We start from the raw sequence: 9,191 nt of genomic DNA on the forward strand, positions 1-9,191 counted from the left end.
TATAAAAAACTTCTTCTGTCACCAAACCCTACATTTTAATTTCCAGTTGGGACTAACAATTGCTATTTAAATTGCAAAAAATGACCAATCATTGAAGATAATGTAATTTTAAAACTTTGTGACCTATTATAATGAGAGGGCAGCTGAGGGAAAAAGCTTTTCATTATGGCTATTAACTGCATTGTGAGTCTGAATTTTTTCCTCAATTTACTGTTCAATTGAGTTTTCTGCCAAGAGATTCTATATTAAAATTGTTTTTCTCTTCAGACAGTTAATGAAAGGTTATAATTAAGATAAGTGGGATCAAGCATCAGATCTCAAACTGATGTTGTTTGATGGAAGCAGCTGTCTTTTTGCTGCTTTATAAGCTCTGTTGGTGTCAACAACTGGAAACCTGAATGTTCTTCAGAATCATTATTATTTTTTTGTGCATTTGCATTCAGCCGCAGGACAAAAACTCTCTGTAATCCGCGTGGCTTGACCCAGCGGTTACACAGACTTCAGAGCTCACGTAACTTACAAATTTGGGTCACCTTAGGGATTGGGGGCAACCAAAGATTAATGCAGGCTAATTACTTGGCTTCTTGGTACACTCTGACAGTCTCTTCCTTTCAAAATTCGGTGTAGCTTTACAAGTCATTAAACACAGCTCTGACTTTGTAATGAAAGAGTGGTTTTCTTTTAAGAACAGTCAAGCAGCTAAGTGCAGTCCTGCTGATGATACTGGGTGGTTGGATACCTGCATTACATCCCCTGAAATTCAGTGGATTTTGAAGTTCTCACAGCATTTCTTTCCTTGCTTTCTGCAACACCATTTCAGTTGTGGCTGAGGAATTAGCACCACTAACACCGGTTACGTACCTTTGAATTTATTTGTACTTGTCCCTTCTGTGATATTATTGTACACAATGGAGCAGAGGAGTAATGCTTCCTAGCCTGAATGTTTTAGTTCTCTAATCTTCTCGCAGTTTACCACTCCCCCACTCTGAGGACCATGAACTGTTAAATCAATCCAGACTGAAGATTTTTTGCTAGCGTACCCTGTTACATGTCTTCAGCCTCCATCCACTATGACTACCTTATATTCAGCAAACACAATTGCTCACTGATTTTAGGGGATGACACTGAAGTGCAAAAGGTAGTCTGGGGTACATCCAAATGCCTAGTTTACTGGGTTATAATCTGGAGTTGTACTCTGGTTTGTGTTCTTGCTGGAATAGATTTTAGCTGGGCAGTTTGGGTTTGGACTCAAATTTCTCTAACATCAGAAAAGATGTGATGTTAGTTCTCATGCTTAAATCTACCTCTAGAAAGAAATACTGGCACAGAGACACCGCTTAGCTGGAAGTGTTTAGAGTAAACCTGTTTTGAGCAACAAACAACATGTTTAAAATGTCTGATCTATAGAAATAAACAGTTTCAAGGTGAACTTGGAATGGGATTTTAGTCTCTGTACACAGTTTTCTTGAACTTCTCATAAAGCAAAAGAGCACCTTTGGCAGAAACGAAGCAATTTTATTGGAGGTTTCGAAGGAGCAGCAGTGATGGCGCTGGGTTGGTTTAAGACAGCAGGGTGAAATTGTCCGACAGCCCTGTGGTACGGGAAGGGTTACAGCTTGAAAGAGAAGCTGCAAGAGGTGTGCTAGTGTCAGCCTTGCCGGCTCTGATGAAGTGCAGTAAAAGTGATGATTACGTGCTGTGCTTCCCCACTCTAATGGAAACAAGTTTCCTGATATTCTGTGATTTTCTTCTCACCATAATACCCCAGGCCTCCAACTCCTGATGTATAACTTTTCCTATATAATTAATCCCACACATCCTTAAATGAAAGCCTGTGACTAAGTTTGTCAGAATTTGTTGTTTGAATACTCTTGTGTTTCTCTGAGCTGCATGTGGGGGAGCACAGCAAGATAAAGAGAAGTAGCCAAGTCACGCTGGAGGTGAGCTCCTGCCTAATTTCTGCAGAAGGAAAACAGGCTATTCAGGGAACCATTTAGCGTAAATAATTTCCAGCAACCCATTGGACATCAGGCTTTACTGGGACTATCCTATTCACTTCTAGTCTGTGTCAGCAGCACAGTAAGATCCTTCAGAAATGCCATTATAGGCTATAATCATAAGCGGGAAATATTTGGTTTCACAGCATTTAAGTAGAACTGCCTGTGATTGCTGTTTTATGTGCAAACCACTTATTTTTATTCCCCTTTGTTGCATTAGCAGTCATTTGGAAACAGCCCCTGGAGGTGCCTTTGTTCCTGTAGCAGCAGGCTGTCCAGTTCTGAGCGCTCCCTGGGACCCGCTCCTCACACCTTGCCCTGGCTGGTGGGTACAGCTGGGACCGTGAATCTGGAAGTGACTGTTGCCCCCACCTTTTCCTGCGTGTTGGACAGCGGGTGCTCTGTTCCCACTGTTGCTGGGTTGTTCCTTATTAAAAGGCATCAGAGCTTCTTGTAACTGGTTTATCTGAGAGCTGCAAGGGTTTTCCAAACGAATGGCCACAAGAGGTGACAAAAATTGATTGGAGGAGACTTGTTTTAGGAGCTGCTCTGCTGGGAAGAGCAGGGTCTGGATTCTGAGCTGTTATTACAAACTATCCCATGGCGATGCATTTATTCCTGGTCCTGCTGGACTGTTACTGGTAGGAAGCCTGTTCTAAAGCACCTTCTCCAGTTTTTACCACAAACAAGTTGCAGAGAATAAAGCCTCCTTAGAGGATTTTAAAATACTTTGTATTAATTAAAAATTCATAATAACAGACTAAGGAGTACAAAGGTTTCAGAGATCAGAACGCCCCATCTTTCACAAATGAACTAACAGAATAAAACCCATAACTGCCTTTTTTAATACCACATTAAATATCCAAGTGGGGCGGGATTCAGGTATTCCCACAGCTCCATTCTCATTCTTATCTTTCGTCCATTCCCTTGCTGAGAATATGTTTCTATTTCAGTTTTAAAGCCCTCCTAGATACTGATTTTGCATTCTCTGTTCCTGTAACAAACTACTCACCAGCGTCCACGTGAATCAGACAGACAGAGCACTGAGATAACGAGTTTACTATACAGAGGGAAATTGCACAACGTGCCCTGTGTGGATGCGTTGTGAAAATAACAGGCTTTAATGACAGCAACTTTGCACTGGAATCAACTCACTAGGAAAATCGGAAGCCCTGGCATGGCAGCAGCAGCTCTGCGTTTGTGTTACCATGGCTGGATGGTTGGTACTGGGTGGCACCAGTGACAGCAGCTCCGTGATGCCTGCAGTGCCTGTGTGATCCTGGTGGGCAGCAAGGAGAGCAGGGAAAATGCTGTTAATTCGTACGCCTGGAAATAAAAACAAGGAGGCTTTGCTCGGGCCTGGCACCTGAGCTCTGTAGCAACAACAGTTGCGCTCGTCAAATCCAGAACTACTTTATTATTCCTTTAATCGGGAAGATAAGTCCTGCTCATCAGGCTTAATGGGCAGTTAACATCACTTTTTTTTATTGTGTAGCCTGAGACTGGTGATTGTTATCTGCATTTACGCTGCCAGCAGGGCTGGTACTGAAGGGCTGGTGGTGCTTTGTGATATTAGACAGCTACGATGGGTATGAGCTCAACATGCCAAATTCCAGAAGAAGGAGCCACATCCAAGCTTGGGATTTAGTAAAATTGGTGAAGACGTTCCACAGACGTTTGTGGACTGTTGATCAGGCTGTTTACGAGGAAGGTGTCTGCAGATTAGGTGATTTCAGTTACAGCCAGAGGGCATTAGGTATTTTGTGCATACCTTTCTGTAAGCAGGCACAGAATGATTCCTGCTAAGCTATCAACCAGGGATGCCAGAAATAACAGGGGGGATTACTTGTTAAATGCAAAGCAAAAGGAGAGGGGGAATTTGAGCCTTAGAGCCTCCCACCTGAGCAAAAAGGCTGGACCTCTCCTCTGTCCGATGAATGACTTGGGTGCTTCCCTTCAGAAAATCCTGCTAGTTCTGGTCCTAATGGATCCTGTGGTGGGTGGGAGAGGTGGCACTGAGCAGGAGGAACCCAAACAAATCTAGACAGTGGGCAGGGGAATTTGTTTCTTGGTGATTTTCTTCTTTTTTTCAGGCCACGTAGGTAGAGGGAAAAACAATGTTTTGGAGGTATTTTAAGTACACAGCTCTCTAGAGGCTGGATGGTTTGAAAATAAACTGAAGGTTACCTGTTGCCTGTCCGGTACTTCACTAAGCAAGCCAGGGGCCTGCAGACTGAAAACACCAGATGGAAAGACTTTCTTTTTTTTTCAAAAGAAAATCAGAGCTTGTAAACATGGCAGTAACCTCCATTATATCTTCTGGGGTTGTACTTAATAATTTAACCTTAAGTCTGGATGTTTTGCAAGGCAAATGTTTATTAGAGTATTAGAGGCAGAGATGTGTAAATTTTTGGGTAGTAGAACATGGCAAGAACTTTCATTTCAAAAGAAAAAATCCAAGCAAACATTTCCAGTCACTGTTCCTGTTCTCTTCTATAGTGAGTCTAATCTCATGTTTCATTAGATATTCATATGGGTGCTTGAATCATTATATAGGGTACCCGAATAAGACTTTAATCACACTGCCAATTAATTTGCCAACAAACTTATTGAAAATGCTGCTAAATATAAGAAGTTTTGGAAATGTAACATAGAAGCTCACCAGGTGTCCGTTTTTCAAATCTGAAGGACTCTAATGTAATCTGATAAATTGATTCTGTAATGAAGTTGCCGTGCTGAATTTCAAGGCCTTCGGCAATGAAGAAAGCCATAAGCTTTTGTTTCACTAGACCACTGGGGTAGGATATATTTGCAAAACTGAATTAAACAGTCTAAAGGGCTCTAGTCAAATGCTCTGGCAGGAACTAGAAAATTGAGTATTAGGACGCATATGTATGTAGCTATAGCTCTGCTTCCCCAACAGCAGGATGATGACTCACCACATCTGCCTGTGACACACGGGAGACAGGGCTTCCTGAGTGGATTTAGCACTGTCTCCGTCAGCTCTCCTATTCTTTCCTTATTGCTATTTGTCCTGGGTCCTTCCAGCTGTGCTCAACTACCTTCAAGCTGTGGTTCTGGGATTCTGCTCTGGATTACCAGCATCTTTTTCCCACCTGTGTACCATAACCCTGCAAATATCCTTGTTCTGTCTGGTAGTGATGAGATTTGTCCTGCCCTGAGTCCCAGCTTTAGGAACAACTTTTCTGCTCAGTAAAGCACTTTCAATCAAGCAATATTAAATGAAGAAGAAATAGTAACATCTGAAATAAAAAATAAGACCTCCATCAAAGCTAAAGTTTTACCCTGAAGTGCAAGAAACACGAAGAATTAACTGAAGTTTCCATTCACTCTTACTTTTTATGTGAGAAGTGTTCAGATACTGTGCTGATGAGAGGTGGTACAAAAAGGTTGCATAATGTCAGAGAGTTTAAAGAAAAGGGTATACAAAGCCAGTACAAAGATGCATGACCTCTGAGAAAATTTAGAGTTGTAATTTATCCAGATAATGCCGCAGAAGGGTCTTGTATAAAATCCAGTCACCAGGAATTGAGACTCTCCGCAGAACTTTCCTTTCTCTTCAGAAAACACCTTTGAGCAGACCATGATCTTAAATACTGTGAGCATCCACACAGCTAATTTTTGCAAGGATGATTGCTTAGGAGGAAGAGAAGTAGGAAAAATGCTTGAATTTCATTTGCTATTCAGCTGCAGTAGTTTATCAGGATAGACAGATGAAAAATTCTGTGTTTCTAGGCAAGCAATAAGCCTTTGCCTTTGTCCTTTCTGTTGCAGACGTAGCTGCTAAATGTATTTTTAAATAGGAAGTTGTGTGAGACGAGGTCTGAGATGTGTCTGAGTAAGGAGAAGCCTGATGCAACAGGTCAGAAGCATCTATTCAACCAAAAATTCAGGAACCCTATTTTTTTGCTGAAGGAGAGAAATAACTCCTAGAAAAGCTGTCTCACAGTCATGGAAAACACACACATTTCTATTGGGGCAGAAAACCAGCTGGAAGGATAGGAAAATGCAGATAATAAGGCAGATGATACCTTCCCAGATCTGAGGCATTGCCCAGCTTGCAGTACTCAAGGGATTTTTCTCACTTTCTTGCAAAGCATCTGGTGCTGCCACTGTCAGAGAAGGCAAGTGGAGTAAATGGACCTTGGGAACGATCCAAACTGACAATTTCCACCTCTCTGATAGATACAACTACAAAGTCAGTGCTCAGGTGTCAGGGAAAGGCCTGTGTTGCTGTATCTGTGTCTCCAAAATGCACACGCGCTTGGCAGGGTTTCCCGCATCCAGAAGGCCAGAGCGGGGTGGGTACCGCACATGGCCCACAGAACAGCAGGTGATGTGTGGTGTGAACTCCATGGAAACCCGTCATCCTTGGAAAAAGCATACAGCTGCATCCTCTATGTCACTGTCATCTCCAGCTTTTGAGGCTTTAGAATATGTCCCTCGTCTTCCCCCTCCTCTGCAGGAAACAGAAAAGATGCTGCTTCTGCATATTGCTCACTGTGCCAAGATCCCAAAGTGTCTGGTGTGCTAAAAACACTTAATAGCGCAGAGCAGAGCCGGCTGCTTTCCATTCTTTAAATGTGCCGACAGCTCACTTCTGAAAGTTTTAACTGTAGAGAGGAAGCAGTTTGTCTGCAATTTCTGATTATTATTTTTATTATTCAGCCTTAAAGGGAGATTCACAGTAAAAAGTAGTTTAAAGTTAGCGGCTCAGAAGAAAACAGTTATTTTTCTGTGAACTTATAAGAGCATTTATCCTTTGTTGAGTTTATATCATTGCTTGGCTGACCCCACTTGGATGGCTGGTCCCAGCGGACAGGGTGGTGGTGCAATAGCAACCTGCTGGCGCTCCTTGCCAGAGGGTCAGCCATGAATTCACAGTTAGCAGAGGTAACACTGGGCAAGCTGCAAACAGCACACGCCAGGGCAGAGAGAAATTGCGGGCAGAGGCTCTCAGGTCCCCTCCATTGAAGCTGAGTCACCCAAGGTGCTGTGTGGCAGTTGGTTGGCAGCATCCTCTCTTTCTCAGAAGCTGCATCTCCCTGTTTTTACTTGAGGTTCCAGCAATACATTTATCTTTGAACTTGTAGAAAATAACATGCTGGTGGATGTACTGCCCGTGAAAGCAGCCGGTATGCATGGTGCAGCCTGCATGGGGGAATGCACTTGGCAGCGGCCAGCCAGCCTGAAACAAGCGTGAGCTTAAAGCTAAGGATTTTTTTTTCATATTGAGAGCTGCCCATTTTGCTATGGCGATGGGAGTTGAAACACCTGCCACCCCTCCTTCCCAGAGTCCCTCCTGCAGAACTAGAAAGATACATTATTTTACAATTTGCTAGGAAAGACTCTGAGATCAGTGTGGAAGGCTTAGGCATAGGGAACATGGGTCTAGGGAGGATGGGGTAATCTGGGCATGGTCTTCAGTGAAGAGTCTTGTCCTCCCTAGTCTGGGGTGAACCGTAGCCTGGTCAGAGATGACCATGTAGCTGAACTCTTTGTTGCCTTGTTCTTTGGACTTGGAGCTCCTATTGATTGCAGAACATTTGAAGATCAGGTCTCTGAGAGCAGATGGATTGGTGCAGTAGCATCACTTAGGATGCGCAGGGGGAGGTTGCTATTCCAGAGCACTTCCCATAGCAGCTGCTGCAGGCTGGAGTACAGAAAGATGGATTTTTTAGGGTGCTTTGAGCCACTTTCCCCTCCTGCTCCCACCCACCTTCCCACACAGTTGTCAAGTGGTTGGTTTGTACAGAGAGAAGTTTTTGTTCCTGCAGTTCAGTTTGTCACAACAGTCATGTCAGGAGGAGATTGCCATTTTTTTTTCCTTAAACCAGACACACTTCAACGGTAATTTTCAGGGAGTCATCCCAGGGAATGGCACGTGTGGAATGAATGGGGGATGTTCAGATGACTGGGAACCCTTCTGAGGTGGCGGTAGCCTCTTTGAGTGAGTGTTTTGCTCCTAATCAGGGTCTATGAGCCACCTGAATACTAGATACAAGTTTGGGGGCTATAAAACGTGTTTGTGAACTGGCTCATGCCCCTGTCTGTCTCTAAATGGACCCATCTGTGGCTTTTATTATTTTATCTAATGTAATTTGCAGCCTAGCAATAATCTGCCCCTCTCTTTGCTCTGTATCCTAGCAAAACCAAGGGGCAGTCCGCATGCAGCAATAACTGAGAGTAGCGCTGAGCTGCGTGGCTGACACTTGCCTGGCTGGACTGGCTGTCACGAGAGGAGATGGAAGTACTTGGGAAGGCAGGTATGGTTGCTGCCCCATCCCTTGAGAGCTCAGGTTAAGATAAAATAACTTGGCACACCTCTGCACAATACGATGGCTGAACAGCCCTGTGTGGGGACTGACCCATGGCAACAACCCTTTCATATAGTAAGAGCCTGTAAAATCACAGGATTAGCAAAACCAGTGGCTAAAGCCATGTCTCTGAACTCAAGCTGTGGATTTGTTCATGGGGGTGGGAACTGTGCTAGTGGCTGGAGTTGAATCACTACTTGAGCTAAGCGGTCAGTGCAGTTCTGATTTCCCAGTTCCTTTCTCAGGGTCTGGACCCTCTTCTCTGGGTTTCAGGTACTGTAAACTACAGATTTTGTGGTTTTCTTTTCCTAGGGAGACAAAAGATTCTCCTTTAGCTCAATGTCTGATCCCTGGGCTTGTGAGAGACATTGTATATTGTGTGACAAATTTGGTCAATATGACGTTCTTTCCACCTACTGCATTTCTGTTTCCCCTGCCTCTGCTCTAGTGCCATGGTGTTTGGGGCAGATTTTGCAGAGAGCTGAGAATACCCTCTTCCCCATATATTTTTCATCCTTCGGCTTTCACCAACCCCACAAAATACCCTGATGATGTTCCTGCCTTCTCTTTTGCCATTAACAACTATGTTTTGTGACAAGAGCTGTAGTTGCAGTCAGCATGCAAAATTTGCTGTTATTTTAAATAACCATCTGCTCTCCCCACAGTCTGCTACCTCATCCTTAATTTCTTTATTTTTTAGATGTTTATTTTGATTAGCCTTGTCACATGGTGCTATAAGGAAATCTTGCTTCACTTCACACGCTACTGCCATGTTGATACAGAAAACTGGCTTACAACCAAAAAGATGTTATTTTTTCCATTTCTCCCCCCTCCTTTTTTTTTCCCCCAGAAAAGG

The sequence above is a fragment of the Phalacrocorax aristotelis genome, chromosome 13 (assembly GCF_949628215.1).
Source record: "Phalacrocorax aristotelis chromosome 13, bGulAri2.1, whole genome shotgun sequence".
Taxonomy (NCBI): Eukaryota; Metazoa; Chordata; class Aves; order Suliformes; family Phalacrocoracidae; genus Phalacrocorax; species Phalacrocorax aristotelis.